Source organism: Colius striatus, chromosome 14, assembly GCF_028858725.1.
Source record: "Colius striatus isolate bColStr4 chromosome 14, bColStr4.1.hap1, whole genome shotgun sequence".
Lineage (NCBI taxonomy): Eukaryota > Metazoa > Chordata > Aves > Coliiformes > Coliidae > Colius > Colius striatus.
Genome location: NC_084772.1, coordinates 13,681,759 through 13,705,969, shown reverse-complemented (window position 1 = coordinate 13,705,969; position 24,211 = coordinate 13,681,759).

Below are 24,211 nucleotides of genomic sequence, written 5' to 3'. Positions count from 1 at the left end.
TATTTTACAAACAGTGCAATAGACTGTGTTTTATCTCCTTTGATCCTCATGTAATACAAACAAGGCTCACTAATCAAAGCTCCTTCCCCTTTATTTGCCCTTCAAATGCTGCAGAGAGCCTCTTCCTGCGGGATATTGCTGTTGTGTATGTTGCACAGTGAAAATGTGTATGATACAGCAGGCATTACAGAGAGGTTTTGTCTTGACTTTAAGTTTCTCTTTAGTGCCAAATAGCAGCACACACCAGCCTGGTCAGGTGTTGTTGTCCTAAGGATACCATTATGTACTAACAAATTAAAAATAAATAAATAATCTATCAACAGGTTTCCTTTATGATTCTTGGTGTTAGTGAATTTAAATATGCTACAGAGGAAGAATAGTGCCTGGATGGTACACAAAAACATTTCTAGCTGGCACACCTGAGGCATATACAGAGCAAAGCAGCTCCACTAAACCACAGAAGGGATGGAAGCACAAGCAAATCGGAACTCTTGGGAAAATCCTTCAGTCACAGCCAGAGCAGAGGTTATCACTGCAGAAAGCCATCTTCAGTTGGAAACTTTGTCAAATCTTAATCAGTTAATTAAGGCACTTCCAAACAAAGGGAGCCATTTTCTGTGAGCACTTCAACCACAATCCCTCTTCCCTTTCTGAGAAGGGCCCTGAAGGAAAGACTAGTTAATTTTGCCCAGGTTAACTACAAATTTTTACAAGTTTTTTTCCCTTCAAAAGCAGGAATGTCCCAGTACTGTGAGTCAAAGGAATAAAATATAAACAAATTTCATTTTCATGATAGACAGATAAGTAAAATTCATGCCTGATGGGTATGTTTCTCCTTAGACTACGGTAGAGCTAAGACATTTCACGGAAAAAGTTTTTCCTCCGTGTTCCATTTGCCTATCTTGTTCTAGGGGGCATGAAGGACAACAGTTTAAAACTAGAAAAGATAACTACCAAGTAACCAGAGGCAGCAGGATAGATCAGGAGTTGGAGATAACTAGGACTAGCTAGGGAAAAAAAGAAAGCAACAGGAAAATTAGTAAAAAGACAAAGAAGTTTGGACTACAAGCAGAACAAAAATAAACACAGTTGAATGATGAGAAAGCAATATACTGGGGAAACAAGCATTCACTTGACTAAAAGTAGCGTCAATAAAAAGACAGGGAAATAGAGAGACTTCTTGAAGAGCCAGGAAAACAATGTGGGTGACGTGGGGAGCGGAGACCACTACTGAACAGAGCTGGCGACTGTGTTACCAGCTTTGCAGATGAGCTGAGTATCCGCAGTAGGTAAATCAAGACTATCCAAGTAGTGATTTGGGTCTAGGTAGGTGAGGAGCAAAGGTTATGTTTTGACATGAACTACCTCGAGAAAGGGCTTGTTTGCAAATGAAGGAAAAGAAAATGAGTTTTTTTGTTAAGTGAGCAGCAGAATGTGTGTCTAGAGAACACATCTTTTCCCTATCTTTAGCACACATTGTGGGGATATGTACTTCATTATTTTGAGAAAAGGAGAAAAAAGGGTTAAAGTATAATTAGAAAACTAATTAAAGCAGTTATGTTATGCAGTTTAGCTTGTGCAATGCTCTGGTAACCCTGCAATCCAAGATCGGGGCAGCCTTTAAAGGTCTCTTTTTCCTCAGGGTGTGAGCTGGATCTCAGCATCTGAGGCCCAAATGGATGTGTCTGCTGCCCTGAGCTGTGGCCGCTTTCCTCACTAGCAATAGTCCTGGAATAAGCAGGATTTCTTTTTTCTTATGCAGAGAATTTGTAAAGTGAAACTTACCTGCCTCCTAGCCTTGCTGCACTAGGCTCCCTGCTTTTCTCTTTGAGTACACAGGGAAGCACGAGATCCTCTCTTCAGTGAAACTGGGGTCAGGCCCACCTAGCTGTCTCTGTTCTGGTTGAATGCCCAGATTTGCCTTCATGGACATCTTCCCTCTCTCCTCTCAAAGAGGCTGAGACAAATTCAGCAACAAGGAAATGAAGAAGCTTTAGAGCAGTCTGCATTCCCCACCTAAGTCCCAAGAGCTCAAAAGCTTTCAGCTGCATCCTATTCACATCTTTTCCTTGTCAGACACCCCTTGATGAGAACAGAACCTGACAGGAGGGGAGGAAGATGGAAATTACATAAGCAAAACAAAAGTGCAATTAAATTCCCTCTGCAGATGAGCAGAGCAGGTCTTGGCTGTTGCTTTACTTCATTCTGTCACATTCTGGATTGTTCTTTAAGGAACTCTCTGCTAAAGGCAACTAAGAGGGCAGCTTAAGGTTTCCTTTACCCAAGGAACTATGTGCCATGTGTCAGGTTTCTTTTTTCATTCCTGTTGTCTTATGCCATTCCTACCTACAGAAGCATTGGCTGGGGGAAGCACAAAGCATATATTTTCAAGGTACTAAAATGAAACCTCCAAGCCCATGGTTGAATTATGCAGGAAGGAAGTGTGTTTCCACCAAGCATCAGCCTCCCAGTGGTATAGTCCTGGGCAGTCTTAGCAATTACTTCAGCAGTAACAAAATGCCAGCTGACTGATACTATTCGCATTTCTAAGGCACCTCATCAATCACAGCTTAAGTCTTCCCAGTGAGGAACTTAGGAAAACACAGCCATTCCTCCTGCTCATCCTGCTCTGATGATTTTCAGTGACTCCATTATGCTGAGTTACAGGCAGATACTTTGTTGCTCCCATTACACACCTTCTAGGTGCAAACTGCTTTTGATTTAGCACACAAATTAAGTCCTTACCCCATTTCACTTTTTTAATTGGAAAAAGGCCTGAGGCAAATCTGAAGAAAAATGTCCATGCTTCCTGCTTTCAAAATAAAGTTGTGGAATTTTTAAAAATCACAGAGAGGATTTTAGTACACGAGGTTTTCCATACTCCCTGAAGAAGAAAGAAAGAGAGCTTCTAATGAGAACACTAAGTACTATCATACTAAATTGCTAAACTTTTGTCCAAGATTATTAGGCAGAACAACCTTAAGAAATTCCTTATCTTGGGGAAATTATATCAACTCCAGATACTCTATCTGCAAGCAGAATATCAACCTGACATTCCCACAGTGCTTAAACAGACCAAGACAAACTTAAGACACCAAATTCAGTTAAACCAGAGCAGATCTCTTAAAAAATAAAATGCAAACTCATGAACTACAACAGGCCTCCACTTCCCATGTCCAGTGAGAAGGTTTCTACACATCAATATTTCTGCTAATTTTTCAGTAACTTATTGCAACATGTACAATCTGAGACATTGCAAGGCTACTATGAAAGGTGCTGAGACAGCATTTCAAGCTAGTAATCTAATCACTTCTATGGAAATGTTACTTCGTTTTTTTCCAGATACTTTTAGCAGCTAGCTATGAAATTCTGGCAGACAATTTGTCCAAAAACTCTTGAAGACAAGTGCAATTGCTTATCAAAACAAAAAACATATCATTTTCTCTCAGTATTCTCCATTTGGCTGAAATACATGCCTTGGGTGGGGTGTTAAAAAGGAAACTGGAAGGTTTTAAAGTTAGGAATGTAAATTATGAACTTTCAAGAAAGTTGGAAGGGAAAAAAAAGGAAGTGAATCTTTCCTGATTCAATACATGCAAGGTAAATAGCAAATCCTCATCATTTAAATCAGTAAAGATCTCATAATGGTGCAATCAGGTTTATTGCATTGATAGCTTTATTTCTCAACTTTTAACTTTATAACATTTAACAGAGGTTTCACTAAGTAATTCTTTTTTATCAATGTTCAAGTTTACTTTTAGGGTACCTGTTGGGGTTTTTTTGTTTGAGTGTTGGGTTTGGGTTTTTTTTAGCTAATAGAAGAATGACATTGACTTTTAAAAAACCCTGAAATTATAACTAGAGTACAAGAAAACTGCCTCTGAATACCATTTCCTTTCCATGATAGATTTATTTCTGAAATTCAGACTCCAAAAACTATCAATTTAATGTATTAGATGGATTTGCATGCATTTAAATTCATGACTTAAAATATCAGCAACTGTGCTTATACAAAATTAACGTCTACATACACTTGCCTACATTCACTCATTACAATTTAACTGACCCTTATTAAGAGCTATCAGTGTTTTCCCAGGTTGAGGAAGTGGTTACATAAACCATCTCTAAAAGGGAGAACTAAGGGTCCAAGTTCTAACTTCTTCAACCTACTGGAAAATCTCACCGAAACTTCTAGAGGAAATAGTTCCTCGTCTTTGGGGCAATTTTTCAGACCACAAGCTAGAAGAGACTGCCAGCAGCCTGTATGGGAACACATTTCTGCTCCGTTCAAGAAACAGTAGGTTTGGTTCAGTTTGACTATCACTGAATGATTTCACATTATATTAGCAACAGAGTTAATTGGCCTTATTTAGGAAAGCATTGAATATGAAATGGAATGGCTTTGCAAATTTTGCAGTATCTTTAATGACACAGAGTTTGAGAGTATTGTTATCATATACTTTGGGGAGGACTTTGTACATGCAGTCAGACAGATGGCTGGCTGACCACATATCTACATAGTTTATTAACTGTATGAGTTACTAATGATCATATTTCCAGCCAGTTTTACTCAGAGCTTCTAGCTTTTACGCTCTAAACTGCACATGCAATTGCTTAATCCCTGTACTCAACTGTTCACCCTTCAACCTCACATAACCCAGATCCCTGCATGCAGCCAGCCAGCGCAGTTCCAGTAAATAGGGTAGTGTGAGGGAGCAGACAAAGATGTCCTGCCAGCATGCGCACAGCGGGTGCAGAACCTTCCTCTTTTGTGCCTGCCAATCCTCTGTCACAGTTACAGAGGAAAAACCCTGTCTTCTGGTCTTAGGTATAATTTAAACAATGAGCATTCCAGGGGGGGAAAAAAAATCATTAAGGCATTTCTGCACTATTTAAGAAGGTCTAAGTTAAAAGACATGAGTTAAAAATCTCTAAATGAGTTGAGGCTTACAGTTAAACATATCACTTCAAGGAACCACACTGCTGTACAGTCCCTGAGCCTTCAGGCTCACACAACTGTGCTATGTAATGAGCACATACTTGCCATTGTACAGAAACAAAAGTCTGCTCTTGTTATCATGTCCTTAGATATCCCTCCCAACTGTAGCAACGCAGAGAAACGTCAGAGACTGTGGAAACAGCAGAATTTGTATTAGTTGAAAATTCCAATGAAGAGGTTGTTCTGACAGAATTGGTTTTGGAGAAAGACTTGTAGAACCATAGGCTCAGATTAAAAAACCCTGTATATGTCTCTAAAACCAAGATTATGCTTGATCTCTTGTGCAATAAACCATATTTTCCTCAAAGACTTAAAATAACAGTAGCAAAATTCTTTAAAAAGAGATAAACCCAGAGTGATGACCGAGTCGTAGCACACTATCATCCTTCCCATCAAACCCTGACAATATTTAATTGTAAACAGGAGCAATAAATGTTTGCCTATCTTAGCTGCAAAGGACATACAGTTTGTATGAGCCAAACAGTTGCTACTTATATGCATAAAAGGAAGGAAAAAACATTACCCAGATTACTGAAGTGGCAGCCTGCTGTAGTATACTTATATAGTATAACATGTAAAAATATTCATTTATCTCTTTCCTTAATGCAATGTCCAGCACAAAATGATACTCTGCACCATCTTATTTACTACAGGGAAGATGGTTAATGCAGGAGAACATATTAAAGGTCACTTTCACCCTTTGAAATAATTAAGTGTAGCACTTCCAGGATCCTTTTGAGGAGATTTGCAACAGAAAGTATTTTTAAATAACTCCACAGGAAACTGCATTAAAACAAATCCTCAGACAGTGGAGATTTAACAAGTAATTTGGAACAAACCAGGAGTCCCTTTTTGAGAGGGTAGCATTTCCTTGTCCTAGGCTTTTTAAGTTTTCAAACCAGCAGTGTCCACTGCACACCATTTTGTTCTATGGTTCTTGTAAACATAAAAAGAAAATTTTCTGGAACTTCTAAAGAATAATTCCAGATTTTCATATCAACACAAACTGTAATGGACTGGAAATACAGTAACCTGCACTATCATTTCATCCAGATCTCTGAATGTTATTGAAAACACCGAAGCCATCACAAAACTGTAAAGGCAAGCTCATTAAACAAGAGCAGACAATGAACTGGAAATGCCATGTTCCTGTGGACAACTGTGGTGCTGGACCCAGCAACTCATCTTGTCATTACACAGAAAAGGCTTTGTTCCTTTCAGGCAGAAGGAACTGTCAGAACTCCTAAGCCAACACAGGGGAAACTGGGTCTGCAGCTACAGTGAGGAAGGCCCCAGGAAAGCTCATCACCCCTGGCATCGACGAGCGACCACGATCTCCTGCCTCCATTTGGGGTGCAATATTCTTGTTAGATGGGTCACTTTTAAGAAGTTATTTCTAACAACATTACTTAGTTCAGTGTTATCTTCTCTGGAGCTAAAATAGCTAAAATGTACAAAGGTGATGATAATGAAATATAGGCACAAAAAAAGGAAAAAGAAGTATCCTGTATTTTAGTGAGCAGTTATAACATATGTGGCAGGAATCACTGTAGTCATATCACATTTAGGAAGCACAGGAACAGCAAGCATATATTTCCTAAATTAGGTTATAAAAGAAGCAATGGGATGCATTAAAATTGTTGGGTACAGTAACTCCAGCTTCATAACACTTTGGTGGTCTTTGTTAGTGCTGACAGCTTCAGGGACATTGCCTTGTTTGAATTACTCCAGGTGGCATTTTTCCAAACAGTGGTAAGCCTATAAACACTGCATATCTGGTCTCCAGTTTCACTGAAATGTTATGTCAGCCTTGAGTTGACCACAAGGACAGTGTGAGCCCTAAATCTCCTATTTAATGCTTACTGGGCATCCATACCCAGCAAAGAGATTAACTACAAACCAGGATTCCAATAGTAGTTGTGAACTTGGTTCATCTTTGTAGATATTTTCACTTTGACAATTTATCACTTTTCAAACTGAACAATAACCACTTGTTTCTACATAAGAGTCAAGGAAAAAAAAAAAAAGCCAGAGGGACAGGAGCTTTCACTACATTCTTTAAACAATCTTAAGCTGAGAGCTGGAAGTGGTGAGGGCAGTAAATTAATGACTTCTGCCTGCTCGTTCATCTTCATGCCCACATTTCTACCTGTGAGAAGCAGGCAGCATTTCCAACCATGCCCACAGTCCCTCTCAGGTCAGGGTAACCCTCCAAACAGGGCGGTGAGATGCTATTGAGAGGATTCTCCTCTGGCACAAATCACAGTGACACAAATGTCAGAAATATTTTTCTGCTGAACTCTGCTGTCATCTACATGGCTGTATTTTTTACCCTTCGACACATTACAAGCGTAATGGAGAATACATAAATGAATGCACAGTGATTATAGATATTTATATGCATCCTGCTAGTGAGAGATCATGCCTATAATTCACATGTGGTAAAGCCAAAAAATTATGAAGGTCTTCCTACCACTGCCATTTATAATCCAATGGGAATCAATTACATTTTTATTTCTCACGTTGCAAGAGGCAATTTATGACTATCTGTATATCACATTCTGTTTTAGAGGTGATGATAATGTAAAAGCAGCCTGACCTCAACATGGAATAACTGATTCAAGCAAAGTGCCATTTCACAAAAAGGATACTTGGTTTCCTAAAGAAATAAGTAACTATGAGTAAAGTTTTTTTTAAAGTTTTATTCCTGGCATTCATTGTAGAAAACCATTTTTATCAATGTAATCTCTTTCTGAGATTATTTCATTTACTTTTCCTTTTAGAAGCCAAGGTGGGGGTTTATTTATTTTAAGCACAACCAAACACACAAATTCAGCCTATTTCAGAAGCTTTAAACTAGTCGATTTGCTAACCTTTCAGTCTAGTCATTCCCAAGCCATTTTTTGATCAATATTGAGCTGTTCCCAATCCAAATGGAAATTTCAAGACTGCTATTTATCTACCTCCTAATTGCATTGTGCGGCATAAGCTCTCGGTGCACTTACACACACTTAAGAGTTACTATGATGCTATCATTAATAGAGGGACAGGAACCAACGTCAGATTGTTGTAACACCTAGCTACATCAGATTTGATGCACTTGAGTCATATTTGCTATCTTCTCCTTATAAATGAAGCAGCATTTGTGATAACAACTATCCCATGCTCTCCACAAAAGCTGCATGCCACTCTTGAATATAAGACACAAACCTTCCTTTATCATTGCTGGGTTTTTTTATTATTTCTAAGGATAAGACTTCTATTACATATGTTTGGTTTCTTAACACAATTTGTTCATATCTTTGCAAACCTACCACATATTAATTTTCAGATTCTTAAGGTTCCAATATTAAGGACAGCATTGCCATATTCTGGTTACAGTTTTTTAATAGCTGTAAATTCTGTTCTCTGCTGAAGGGCTGCCATTCTGTAGGCACAAGCATTTCAGAACTGATTCATAAAAACCGACAGCTAGCTAAACTTTATACATCTTGACCTCACTAAGAGTTCAGTTTCACCTGCTGTAGTTTCATCTATATTGTCATAATGTGTTACACAAGTACAGCTGAAGCCAAATTACACTTAATAAGATAGACTGTATTTTATAAAGAAGATGAAATAATGGCTATAATATTTAATGTGTCACTTAACTGTCACATTAATAGTAAATCTATCAGTAAAGATGACAGAGCTACAGTGATTTAGCAGTTACCAATCCAGACCATTAGAGCTTTATGAGCAACACCATCAAACAGCACTATGGGATCAATTCATACCTTTTCTCAAATGCAAAATTAGTCTCTTTAAATTCCTGAATAGCGCCAACTAAATGGGACCAGTTATGAGGCCAGTCAAAGTCATTCTAGTTACTAGAATGTGCATCTAGGAAGTGCAAAACACTACTCCATTTTCCAGGTTTTAGGGGGATAGCTCTTGATGTGACTTCTATGCAACATCCAAATCATCTAGTGGCTGTGTTACTCTTACAGTGCCTAAAGACAGACATCTTTCTCAACACTGGACAGGAATTCCTTCTTAGACTCACCTGTACAAGCAGAAGTGAACTCTTCTCATTCAGACCACTTCCCTAAACCAAATCAGCACCCATCATGGAGGGGTAGAGCGGGACAAGGAACCAGAGTAGCCCTAATCTGGATCAGTTTAAGCTGCTGAGAAACTGAATATCAGAAAAGGAAACAGCTGAGGACTGATTTCAGTTTCCACATAGCCCCCAGCAGCTGCTGATTGCAAAAACAGATAACAAATTTCCCATGCTGTGCCTCCACACTAAAGTGCTAAGGAATTAAGCTATCTGAACCTGATTTTTCATATGTAACTTATTTTACGTTGTACAGGTCAGAGTCTAAGTTTATGCATCTGAATTTTAAAATAAATATTAAGATTTATTTTCAAATCCATTTATTAACATTTATTTCTTTGTAAATCTTTCATTGTTGGAAATCGAAAAGCAGGTTTAAGTTTGCTTGCTGCATTCAGTGCCTGGTCAACTTCATTTTAATGTCATTTAGTAGCTCTTAATTGAAGGTCTTAGACTGATCTGCACTGTATTTTATGTCAGTCTCATTTAGGATATCCTTTAACTCACTGAATATAAAAAAAGCAAAGAACTGAAAATTCAAAAAAGCTAAAAATTCAGAACAAAATACTTAAAAACACAGGTCAAAATAAATCCTAGGTTAATTTCTTGTATTTTCAGAAAGGCTGAATAATTCTTAAGTTTACTTGTGCTGTGTATACTAAAAGACAAGTTTTGTTTGTGGACAGAACACAAAGTATTTTCCTTCAGTTGTCAGCCTTTATACCAGGCTTTGAACTATGGTTGGAGCTGCATGATATTTGAAGCAAAGAAATTATTATCTTGACTTTGATTTACCCTTTCAAAGGAGTTTTTTTCGAAGTACTTCAGCAACAACAGACCTACAAGGGATGCACTCATTTTTTTTGTTTCTTTTTTAATGAAGGATAATTTACAAACTCTAAACTTCGTAATTCATTGCTTTCTTCTGTAATATGATTAGGAGAGTAGTTTCAGAGTAAAACCAGAGTACAAGTGTGTCTGCCTGACACTGAACCATGTTTTCACTGTTACAGCAGCAGTGTGACACATCTTCCAAAAAGGAATGACAGGCTGCTAAGCAAAAATATGAGGAAGAGATTCTTATCAAGGCTTCAAAAATGTCAGAAGAGAGAACGACATTGGCTTAACTACTTCAGGTCTGTAAGCATTTTACTGTTTCACAAAAACATCTCTACTAGAATGGGGAGAAAATGTTGCTTTTTATAGATTTTCAGTAATGCATTTCAGATCTTCTCCACCTATCAAGAGATTGTTTTAATTATTTTAAATATCATCCTGTCTACACAGCATTTCATACTGAAACGGTGCATTCATATTAACTGAGATTAACGTTGGACAAAAGTGCACATTTATCTGCCACAGTCTACTGCTTGGACTATGATTGAACTGCTGAATGTTTCAGGAATGTCAGCTCCAAGCTCTCTTCACTCATCATGGAAAACTGCAATTGCTCAAAATAGCTTTCTTTTTACAGAAAGACAATAGCTCAAATTCCACCATGAGGGTTCATCCCTTAATTCATTGAAAAGGCTTCAAATACAGGTTTAGCAGATGCTACATGGACTGCATATTTGAAACCGTTTTTCCCTTGGGCACTGAACATTGTTCCTCAGCCACAAGTGAAAAGCACTGTGGTCTGTTGCAAACATCCTGAGTTATTTGATCTTTAGGATTAGAACCTCTGAAGATTACATATGAAAACACTCTGGTTTACAATTAGCTGCTTTAGGCAGTATGCCTCAATTTGTACTTGGTGCACTTTGTGAAAAGCTTCCTCAACAGAAGCTGAAGTCCTTGTTTCTGTCTGTAGTACTGATATGCCCCAATACAAAGTTTCATGGCCACTGTGGACTGCTCAAAAATTCAGTAGCCTTTGGCCACAGATAACCATACACTATGTAACCTTAAATGTTATCCTCTCAAGGTTAAAAAAAGTGTGTTTAAGATTGCTCTGGCTTTCATTTCACATACTTGCATCATTCCTGAACTCCTGGCTTCCCGGAGATTCTGCCCAGTGATGGATGCAGTATGTTTTTCCTCTTGTTCTTAAAAGTCAAGTCATTCATCAGACTAGGTGGGGTGCATTTTTTTATCACTGGAATGAGAACTGGACAGTAAAAAATAGCATGAATGAAAGATAAAACTGTGGTGAAAACAGACCTGGGCTAGTATTGAGGGGGAGTCCAAAGAAGTGCACTAAACCCTCTCCCACCAGATATGAGTCCCTGTATCAAGCAGCTCACTGCATCTCTCTCAAAAACTGTGTAAGCCTCAACTGATGTTCTAATTAGTATGATGCACTAAGGATTAATAACATTAAGCTGGAATATCAACCCAAGAAATTCAACCTTTTTCTTATCTTTGAGGCCTATTCAGGGAAGGTGCCCAGAAAGAAAACATCTAAATATATAGCCTGGATTAGAATGTTCCCAACTTCAGAGACAGAATTGATTACAATTATTTGCCACACAACTTTTAATAGACAATGACTTTTCTCCTATATTTTCTCCTTCATGATATCTACATTCATCCTCTCACTTCTCCCATTATCACTGCCAAAGAAGATCTTTTAGAAAACACAGATCAGCTTTCACTGCACATGAAATCATACATATTATAACATCTCACCATTTACTTTTCATGTAACAACCAAAAGGAATTAGGACATAATTAATACTCATCAAATAACAAAACTTCTCATAAGATTACTGAGAAAATGCCTTTAAAAAATTAGAGGGAATTAATAATAGGGTTTGCCTTTGCACAGTACATATAATTACTAAAAAGTCCTCAGTCATGGACAATTTGGCTACTGTAAGTACAGCTATGACTTTCATATGGATCACAAAACTCAAGGAATGTAGTTTTCATCTATAGGAGTAGTTACAGTTGCACTGTGTATACATAAGCAAACAGACTGTTTCAAAACTCAAGTTACTTACATATGCAAATTGCCAGAATGCATTTTGAATTCAGAGTGAAAAGCATCATTGCACTATTGGCATTGAAAAAAAAAATTAAACCCTAAAGATGAAATCTTTCTACTGCTGTTGAATTTCACATATCACTAATCTGTGTGATCTGTTATTTAATTTACCAGTGCTATCATTGATTTTAATGGGCCAATGCTGACAGTATTTTTTTCTGAAAGCTGTCCTTAAATATAGAAGAAAAAGACAGACAGATGTCACAGCCAAAGAAGAGACACTACGAGGGCAGAAGGTGTCTGCCTGCTGAAGTCAGATCAGCATGCAAAGTCATTATCATATCTTGAGTTACAGCAGTTCTTCAGGAGAGGATTTCAGATGCAGGCAAGATGAAGACACAACCCTTATCTATTGTAGGAAGCTGATATATGCAGCAAAGGGAATATGTTTTATTTTTAAAATGGGACTGTTCTTTTTCCCTCCCTCAAGGTCTCCATTTCTAGAAATTCTTAGCATTAAAATATACTTCATATAGCATTAAAATATACTTTACAAACAGAGAAAAAACGTTCTCCTTTTCCTTAAATTTTCCTTTGTTTCCTCAATAGATAGTTTCAAAAGTGTGGAAAAAAACCAATTCCAATAGAGAAAAGCCTACTTTAAATGTATAGGTTTAACATTTGACAACAGTCTATACCTTATTTCAGCAAAAGTCCAAACACAATGTGCTTCCTGTCCCAAGCTTTGTTATACAACGGAAATCCTTTTGATAGAAGCACAGATGGGTCAAAGCAAACCAGAACTACTGTATTCAGGAAGAAAAAATAGTCCCCATGCCCACATATTACTCCATTCAAAATGTATTCGACAGCATTTACCAGCATCCAGGATGCACCTTCCCCTTGCATCACGATACACGGCTTTTAACTGAATGCCTTCAAAAAGCTGAGAAATTAGTTGTTTGTTTTCTCTCTAAAATATCTTCCAACCAAGCAAGGGGATATTTTATACATCATCTAGCAAGTAAGCACATGCAATGAAAACTGCACGGGAAACACTGGCCTGGGGTATCTGAAGTCCATAGCATTTCCTGGCACTATCAACCCAGTTTCACCCTGTGATGGATGGACAGAGGTAGTGGCAGAGAGGTTACCAGGAGAAGAATACCTGCCTGACTTCATTTTCCACATTTTGTTCTCATGAGCTTCAGAGATCTACAAGTCTCTACAACAAAGGTTAAACCAGAGAATGATGAAGAAACCCTTGATAGCAAGCAGGCCTCCCCTGAGGAGACTGTAAGAGTACACCTTGCAGCATCATCAGTTCAGAGTCTTATCGCTGACAAAATGCTTTGTGAGTATTTGCATAATTTATATAAATGAAAGTAGATAACACTATAGAATTATATAATACATATGACAAAATGCAGAGAAACGTTACTAAGCCAATTAAAATTACAAGTCAGCTTCTGCTTTCCAGAAAATGAACATGGCATTTGATTTTATATGGTAATAAAAGCCTTTAAAATCACCATTGTGTTTCTTAGCACTTTTATCAATCTGCAGTAGTAAATTCAAAATTCAGATCACCTTACTAGCAGTAGTATTAAGGAAAATGGGACAGTTCTTCTCAACATGGAGTACACAGTTAGTTGTATCATCATAAAATTGTGAGTCATAGATCAGAACCCAGAAAGAAAAAATCTAAATCGTTCTTACAGAAATATGATCTGCAAAAACTAGGAAATCAATAGGAAATAACATTTAACTCATTCACAAACAAATTTGTTTCAAGGGACTTCATCTATATTCAGTCATAGAATTTAAAGTAAGCCCACTTTTAAAACTTAATAAAGCTACAGTCAATAAAAATGTCACCCTTGTGCCTTCAACCCCTTGCAAGAGTGGAGAAAAGAGCACTTTGCAAGCCAAGTCTGAACGGAGGATTTCAAACCAATATGCCATCTGCACAATGATCAGCACAATAGGGCCCTGTTTCATTTTGGACATCATCATAAACTTCATCAGCAAATGGTCCCATCAGGTCTAATCAATAGTTTGTGGTACTGCATACATTTTTGTACAAAATATCAGTGAAGCTAAAAAGATCTTTTTCCCCTGAAATCGATACAAGCTCCTACATCATATTGTAGTAAGGTGGCCCATGACATGCGTATCCAGTCATCCCAGAAAATGTTTTTGGCATTAGATAGGTCGTAACTATTTTTGTTGGGAAAAATCAGAAAAGCAGGAGAGCCATGTTCAGACAACCTGGATTCTCTGATATTGGAGGCAAGGGCACTGCTTCCTGCTGTTTCTCAGAGGTTTGAGGTGCAGGTTTCATTTGCAGTACAGAGCAATCTGGAGGTGCGACAGGAAAAAAAAAGTGCAAGAGAAAATGGGGAGAAGCTGCAGAAAGGAGCAGGAGAAGGATATTGAGCACACATGAACTGGCAGGGGAAAACGTGGAAATGCAGAATGCTCCCTGGAAAAGGTAAGGGTGAGAAGGCAACCCCTAAACAGCAAAAGAAAAAACAACTTTCCTGAACTTTGTGACAGGAATATCTGCAACCACACAACCATCACCACTTGTTCAGACTCAGCAATTCCCTTCAAACTAGCACACCACACCACTACAAGCCAAGAAATCTTTCCAGCACCCCAGGCTCTTGGCTACACCTTATCAATAAAGGTGCATACAAATATGCCACTCTGCTTAATACGCATAACTTCTCCTACAGAACCAAGAAAGTCTCTGGCCCTCCAGCAATAAGCAGAATAAAGTGAAAAGTATTCCATTGCTAAATTCTTTTGGTTACACAAACAGTAGAGATTTACGCTGCAAATTATATTTGTTTACACTTCTTAACAAAGACATGTGACACAGAAGTCTCATTTTCTCATACACTGGTTGGTTTCTTGCTCAGTAAATCCAAATCAAAACCTGGAAATTCTCATTTTTCTGATTTGTGATGCATTGAGCCCTTACTGAATAGTGCAACTCCATGACTACAGTAGCTCCTTATTTTCCTCTCTACCTCCAGACTGTCAAGTCAAAATAAGCACAGGTTCTTTCAAACATAACCCAAGACACCTGAACTGGTCAATCATTGCTAAAGAAGTAAATCAACTTTCAACTGTTATTCAAGTTATTGTAAAAAGCATTTAAGCATTGTTCACAGCCTCAACAGAAGCTCTTTGTATTTAGACTTGCATAACTGTCAGAGATCAATTCTGTTCCAATAGTGTAAACTAATTCATCATTAGAGAAAAAAATTACTTTGGAACAGGCTTTTATGTAGAGTATTAAACATCTCAACCTGCCTGTAGATGCAGCACCACTGTCAATTTGTGCTCAGGTACTTGTCTTAGCCTTAATATGACCTCTCCTAAAACAAATCTACTTTTTGTAATGATACCAGTGAGTTGTGGGGTGTTTTCTTCCTCTAGGTAAGACAGGACAGAAAATCTTTTCCATGACACTGAGAGTGCTTATGTGAAACAAACACCCTGTGACATATAGATGTGCTTCTCTATTTCAGTGGTAGACAAGCTGTCCCATGTTGGGCTGGAGAAAACATTTTTTACCTACAGTGAAATCCTGAGCAGTCAGATCTCCCTCCTATTTGAACTGAAATGCTCTCTTCTCCAGAGCCACTCTACACACATTTTCTCCTCCCAGATGGAAGCTACTGAAGAGCAGCACCCAACACCAACAGCACATTCCAGTTTGCTGAGTCACTGCATTTCACTGCTATTGGGTTAGGTGCCTTTTGTACAACAAGCATATTTAATGCTTACACTTCAGAACTCTTCTGCACTTGTTTCCAACGTGCAGCCCTAGCTGTGATAACACTCCACAGGGATGATTAGAAATGGTTCATATTTCATCCAAGCCTCCCCCAATACAGTCTTTCTGAAGATTTAAAGGAAGCACGTAGAAGGCATTTCTCATTGTGCTGCTGTACACCTGCAGATGCTGGCCAAGGTCAGGAGAGGAAACAACAAAATGCTTCAAGAAAGCTAGTTCCTTTGTCATTGGAACGTGGGCAGGAAACAACTGCAAGTGTCATAAGAAAGTTTTTATAATGAGATCTTAACCCAGCCTTGCAGAGGCAAAACACAGAAGATTATTGTAGGCCCCTTCCAACTGAAATAGTTACTCTATATAGCGTTAAGAAATAACTGCACTAACATCTAGCTATTTCAGTCCAACAGTTAAACAGGCCAGATCCTCACATTCACTGAGATTTCTGTACTTCACAGACAGAAACAGACACAGAACTCTGGACTGACTGAAGGGCAGGGTCAAGGTCTGAGTTAGACTTGCTCTGGATGAACTGCCCCATCCATCCAAGAAGGGCCTGGATTCTATTGCTCTGGTTTCACTTCAGGCAGCCTTCAAAGGAGATTATAAGTTATTCTGTACTACAAATAATAATAATTAACATCTGCTTTATTTCATAGATACTTGAAACACATTTAAAATGTTGCACTTTCTATATAAATAATACATAAAAGTGTTGGTTTTGAAAATCAAGTGTTTTAAAACTATGCTTTCAGCTCAAAACAAATTTTTAAAGTTAAATCATAAAGTTAATGATTTTCTGCTGCATTAAACTGGCAACAAGTCAAAATAGTTGCAAATCTACTTGCAGTAATTCATGAACATTTATCTTTCCTCTTATTTATTGTGAATATATCTTTACACAGTAAATTAATCTAGCAGCGCTCAGGACAGATCCTAATAGAAGTGTTCACACACAACCTTTGCAAACTAGCAAGATCAATTATTTTTCTCTCAGAATTTCCCAAATTAATGTAAATCCTGAAAAGTCAAAGCAAGGATTTAACTGTCCTAAATTTTCCATTGTGCTTTTAAACATCCACATTCTGTCCTTGGAGATTCTGTTTGGATGTTTGTAACCAACCCTCACTCTTTTTAATCTCTGTTAGAGTGCACAGGGATGGGCTCGGCATAACCATTTGTATGTTCAAGATGAAATATCAGCAAAAGAAAATTGTCCAGGGCAGACATATTTCAGCATGAATCATTAATTCCTGAAGCTTGAGTCTTTTCATTATTCATTACGCATTTTTCATCCTGCATTATTCTCTCAGTTAGCAGAGTTGCAATGAGATATTTACAGCTCAGAAGTGTTAGCATGTAGCTGGGGAGACCAGTCTCATGCCTCAGCACTACCAAATTGAGCAATTCACAGGTAACCAGAAGATTAAAAATGATTTTTCTACTGCATTGCTAAGATCACAGTCACTGAAATCTGGCATTTTATAGACCAACATTTCAACCTCTGTAACTAGTCTCCCTTACTATTTGCAGGGTCCTTCTTTGTGCCAAAATTACAAACATGAAAACCTTAGTCTTTGGATTTCCACCAGATTTGCAGTGTCCCTATGTTTTTAGAAACTAGGAAGTTATTTATGCAATTATATTTCTTCTGTTGAGAATTAAATGCTCTTTTACTAGTTCTAGGAAAAGACTGAAATTGTCATATTCCACATTCTACTGCAATGGCTAAATTCAAACTAGCACAAATCAGAGCAGCTTCACTGCAGAGGAGACAACATCACAGCAGAGAATGGCCTCCAGTGTTTAAATAAAGGTAAATACTAGCTGCTGTTGCTGCCACACTGATGGCTCAGTTTCAATAGGCTTGGGGAAAAAATCCATACTGACTGATTTCCAAGCCATTAGGAGTTCTTACACACACACTCACAAGCTAAAAGAGGCACAATGCAGACTGCAGAACAAGAACAATACATGGGGGACTGTCAGTGATACACTTAAACCATCTGCATTTGCACAATGTTTGGCAGCAAAACCAGAAATAAGGCAGCCTAGGTCTGGGGCTATAATAAAGGGAGTGCATATAAATGAGTAAAAGTCACTGAACCAATTTACAAGGCATTAGTGCATTGGCTCCCAGACTCCAGCCCCTCAGCAAGAATTCTTTCAGAGCAGCTCTCTCCACCCTCCTTTTGGCAAATGCTCAGACACACTCAGCCCAGCTGACAGATCTACCAACAGCTTTCATAGAAAGCACATGTACCCCCTTTCCCTTTTCCCATGTGCTATTTGGCAGGGGGGTTGGACTAGATGATAGTAAACTAAACATGAGCCAGCAATGTGCCCTCGTGGCCAAGAAGGCCAATGGCATCCTGGGATGCATCAAGAAGAGTGTGTTCAGCAGGTCAAGGGAGCTACTTCTTTCCCTCTACTCTGCCCTGGTGAGGCCTCATCTGGAGTATTATGTCCAGTTCTGGGCTCCTCAGCTCAAGAGGGACAGGGAACTTGTGGAGAGACTCCCGCACAGGGCCACCAAGATGATCAGGGGAATGGAACATCTTTCATACAAGGAAAGGCTGCGGGAACTGGGGCTGTTTAGTCTGGAGAAGAGGAGACTGAGGGGAGATCTTATTAACATTTACAAATATCTAAATGGTGGGTGTCAGGAGGTTGAGAGATCCCTTTCTTCTATGATATCTAGCAACAGGACAAGGGGTAATGGGATGAAGCTGGAACACAAAAAGTTCCACTTAAACATAAGAAAAAACTATTTCACTGTGAGGGTGATGGAGCAGTGGAACAGGCTGCCCATGGAGGTTGTGGAGTCTCCTTCCTTGGAGGTCTTCAGGATGATAACATCAATGGCATGACTTCATGCATGCAGATGAAATCACTGGAGTGCCAGCAGTTTCATCTAACAAGATAAAAGGAAAATCTAGAGACTTCAAGGGGCATCAAGGAAAGCATTTTAAGATATGGGTCATGTCACGTCCTGTAAACACCCAGTGCAGCTTCCCTTCCAGGAACTTGAATTACTCAGATTCAGCTGGCAAGGAACAAGTCATCAGTGAGACACGTTCCTTCTCTGGCAAGTTTACAAGTGGATATGGTGCATAAGCATTGGGAAAGACACTGAGGTGAATGACACCTCAACATCACTGTGAAAGCAACCCCAAGTCTGTGACCTACTCTTTGTTGCAACATGCACTTTTCACCCAATACTGTAAAATCTTACTCTCAAGACAAAATGCCTTCTACATTTGATTAGTCACACAAATCCCAGCATCACAGAACTATTTGTGTGCTGCAGCTTTTGGGATGATGTCTCTCCAATGTCTGGAAAGGTTATTTGGTATATAGCTTGCAGTTCAAGAGGTAATCTGACATTTTATATCCCCTAAGATTCTCACTGAACAGTAAGAGGCAGAAAAAAATGAGTTTCAGTCTTTTTTGAAAGAAAAATCAACATTATTTCAATCTTTTTAAAAGTTTATAAAAAATCTTCTGGTTTAGAGCTTCCTAGCAGTCATTCAACTTCAAAACAAGTCAAACAGCCAGTGTTGCTCAGAGCAGGGACCAAAATCCACTACCTTTGCTCACCCCACCACTGAAGTCAGGAATTTGCAGACAAGCATTTTGCCTGGCAAAATTTGACTCATGAACAGGGAGAATGTCATATGAAAGCCAGTATCAGGATGGGTATATCAGTTAAGTAACTAGTACAGGAAGAAAAGAGAGGAAGCTGTATCCCTGCTTCTCTCCATCTTCCTACTCCTGACACATACACTGCATCCTTTACAGGATGAAGAATCACAGCACACAATGAAGACCCAAGGACAGTGTCCAGAGAAACAGAAGGCAGAGCTCAGGGGAATCTCCCCAGTCCCTCCTGCCCTATCAGCTCCACAGCACTGCCTCTCCATCAGTGACAGCAGACTCTGCTTCTGTTTATTTTTCAAGTTAATGCCACAGACAGAAAGAGTGTTTGCCCTGCAAACTTTACCAAAAATTAAGATGGATGTTATCTCTCTCGTCTCAGACCCAGAATAACAGAGGCAGAGAGAAACTCTTCTACACCACAATGTGAGCTTCTCCTTTATATTACCAGTCAGAGGTGAAAGCTGGGCTGCTCCAAGAAAGTATCAGCATGTTAATGCATGAAAGGTAGTGATTTCCGTCATTTTCGTCTAAGTGGGAGCACAAGAAATTGTGCTAGTTTGAGTTTCTATTTTAATTAAAGCAGATACATTCTTTGTGTGAAAAAGTTTTACTGAAATCAAGGGTTTTATCAAAAAAATGTTTCTGGAAATTTTGTCAGCTTCTCACCTCTGCATTAGACTTGTTCTTCAAACTCAAATCACATATCAAGGTTAGCGTGTCTGAGTTAGCCTGCAGGATTGCTTGTTAAAATCCCTGTGGACTGTGTTTTCAATAAACAAATCAAAGGGATTCATGATTCCTTTCTTTCAGTTCAATGGTGAGGCAGATCCATTTTACAGCTCCTGCTTAGAGTGCTACTAAGAATTTTAATACAATATAGGTGCATTTTCTACCGTCTGTTTTTTCCTGTCCTTTCCAAACAAGGAAACAAGATCTTTTCAGCCTAGAGAAGACTGAGGGGGGATCTCATTAACACTTATAAGTATTTAAAAGGTGTTTGTCAAGAGGATGGGGCGGCACTTTTTTCTGTTGTCTCAAGTCACAGGACAAGGAGTAATGGACATAAGCTGGAACACAAAAAGTTCCACTTAAACATAAGGAAAAACTACTTTACTGTGAGGATGAGGGAGCCCTGGCACAGGCTGCCCAGGGTGAGTGTGGAGTCTCCTTTTCTGGAGGTTTTCAAAACCCACCTGGATGCCTTCCTGTGTGACCTGATCTGAACAAAGCTGCTTTAGGAGGGAAGTTGGACTAGATGATCTCTAGAGATCCCTTCCAAACCTCACCATTCTATGATTCTGTGATTTCAGATAATTTCCTGTTGAACATTTTAGACACCAAGTCATTAGTCTTTATGCAGCCAGAGGTCTCGTATACAATGAGAGATTCACCTGGCTGAGGAGCATGGGATTTAACTTGCCCTGAGAGATCCAGTGTAATGAAATGTGTATGGTACAGCCATAACCATGCTCTGGAAAAGATATCCCAAAAATGCTATCACATGTCCCCGGCTGATATCCAGTTCCATCAGCTTTGACTAAAATTCCTCAGTGGTTTAGTAAATAGATCATATATTAAAAAAATAAAGTAAAAATCAGAGCTACATTCTTTTGTTTAACAAACCTGACAAAAGGAAGCTGAGTCAGACTCAGTCCAGGATACACACCTCAATCTGTGACAAAAGGAAAACAGTTTCCAAGTGGAAATGACTAAGAGCACTGCACTGCCCTGATTAAAAGTCCCAGAAATAACAACACAAAGTTCTCCAGAGATTATGCTTTCCACATGTAGCAGTAATTGTTATTTTTTAAATTTTAAGCAATGTTTCTTCAATAGAAGCTTCAGAAAACAGTCAGCAAGAGTTCCACATTTGAAATGGGAGGGATTTTACAATGATTATCTGGGCTGTTCAAAATTAGCATTTTGCGTTTATTTTTATAACCAAAGGAAAGCTTATGCTCTCCTCTACCATAATTCTTAGTTGGTCATAAAAATACTGACACAAGTATTATTGCTATGACTGAATTTCAAATCTTGGCAGACCTTCACTTGCACAGTGCCTATAACGTGCTGGTATTAGCAAGACAGACTACTAGGTCTATTTTATAAACTGTTACAAAAGCATTCTTGAGCTGCATTGCCAAGTGTAAAGCCCTCCTCCAGAGAGAGTTGAATATTGAGACAATTGCTTTTTAGAAATTAAAATATCATTAGTTGCAGCTGTGTCAATAGCTGCCTTTGGTTTTGATGACTGTGCTCATTAAGAAGGACTTATTTATTATATGGAATTTCACCACAACTAGAACTACTTGCAAAGAGAAAAAAAAAATCCATGCTCACTCAGTGAAAGGCATAAGCTGTTCCATCATCCAGCTTTGCTGGAATTTGTGCTGGTTAGGAAAGCAGTGAACTTGTTCTTATGGCTATGGTTTCCATGAATTATTTGAGAACTTCACAGACTACTGATCAGATGGGACGGTAGACAAGCACTACAGTGGAAAACTGAAACAAGATGTAACCAAAAGCTATTACAGTAAGAGTCATTCAGCTTTGCCAAGTACACAGAAAGTAATGAAACTGGAGTTTCAGATCACCTGACCAATCTTGGCAACACAGAAAATACAATTCTGAAGAAAGATGCAAACTTTAATCTTGTATTTATTCTGTGCAGTTATCAGTTTCATTCGCTTCTATTAACCCACTCATAGGTACCTGTGTATAGTGAGAGCAGTCAAATTCAATAGACTTAGCATAGGCAATGTGGGCTCTGTTTCTGCCCATATTATTCCTTTCAGCAGCAGCAAGATGAAAGTTATTACCTCAGATTCCCAGAAATGTCAAATCAAACTATGCACAAGAAACTTCAAAGCAAAGTTGAGTTTTACCCCTTTTATCCAAGAAAGGAAAGACTATCTTAAACTTTACTAGCATGAACAGTCTGGAAGATTGCTCAGACACCAGCATGTACATAACACAGGCTAACATTATAAAGTTTCATAGACAGAGATGCTGACCTGAACCAGACACTTCTAGCCCAGGTGCCACAAAGTCAAAAAATAGCAGGTAATGAACATCTGTGGGAAAATCTCAGGGAAAGCAAATGTGCCAGAGAGACAGACGGATATAACATGGAAGAAAACTTCTACAGCAGTGTTGAATAGACCAATGAAAAAGGCCTAGTGTAATTTGGGAAAAGGAATAGCAGACAAACACTGTGAAATGCCAAGTAAATATTATTGCTTCCTTTAGTTTTTCCACTAGTTCCATCCACAAGTCACACAGAGCAGTTGTTGGGAAGTTGTTAGATGCTAAGGATTCTATCAATTATTTACCTGTTCCTTTCACTTCCAGAAGTTTGATTATTAAATAAGCTTTCATATACAAATTGAGGCAGCTAAAAGGTAAGTATACCTGACAACACTGACTGATCATCCACAGGGTATTTCTTGTTAGCAAAACTTCGTATAAGCTAATAATATTTTATTTAGAACCTTACCCCCTTGCTTGCAAAAAAAACCAAGGAATTTTTCCAATATCTTATGATTTGGCCTTAATGATAAAGTCGGGAAGTCTAAGATCTACTAGAAAACCTGCTGGCTAGCATTTTGAGCCAGCAGCTTTGAAAAGGTGATGAAATGCATTGCCTGGAAAGCAGAGCAGTGCAAATGTCTGGGACTAACCAGAGGGTGTGGAGTGCTCTAACTTATTAGGAGCTTTGCTACTTGGGCTGCAAAGATATGTTCTTCATTCTGTAAAACCTCAATGGACATTTCCTCATAACCAGAAAGAAGGTTTAAAGAATCAGTTCAGCAGAAATTAAATCTATAAAGCATAATGTGGAAGCTTTTGAGATATTACATCAGGTTTCTAAAATTTAAATTAAAGTCTCTTCCTGGAGGCTTAAAAATGGTCTTCAGTTCTTCTATTGAGCTCTGAAACACTGCATGCTGGAAATACCTTGAGAAACTTTCTTACTTATCTCCTTGAACTTTTCAGTAGAGGTAAAACAAGACAACTAATATAAACCTTATTTAGCAGGCATTAAAGCAACCTTGATAATCTAAGTCTGTTGCCTCAGGACATATATAGAGAACGTAGGGGGTTTCTCTCTTCCTCTTCTGCGCTATGGACGTGAAGGGCTCCCTTTTCCTCATCCTTTGTTTAGATTAGCCAAATAGCAGGCTTACTCCCAAGTCCATAGATATGAAGATCAAAGGCTATGCAACGGCTGAAAATACAGTTGAAGTCATTTGCAAAAGTAAATCATATCTGGGCCTGTTGTCTGCTGTGGGTACCAGATTATCAGTGAGCTGCATCCTGACGAGATAACTGCCGTTCCCTGGAAGTCCTATCTACACTCTCCCTGCTCCTCTCTCAGCAATGACACAGGAACGGCTTATTTTCTTGCAAGGAAACTTAACTCTAGTTGGTCTCCTTACATAAGATGTTGAAAAATGTCTCCTCATTAGTTGCTTAACTTTTCTGAATAATTAATTCATCCATTTTTTTAAAAAGCCATTCATCTTTGCTGCTGTACATCATAAAATATGTGAAACCATCTAAAGAAGCTCAGCCTTCCAGCAAGCCAGGAAATCAATGCCATCACCTGTGCTGGACTGTGATGACAAATAGCAGCAAGACAGTACTTAACTGTGGAACATTATTATTTAAAGTCCTACTTAAGATACATTGGACATTTGCCTACAATTATTATAACTG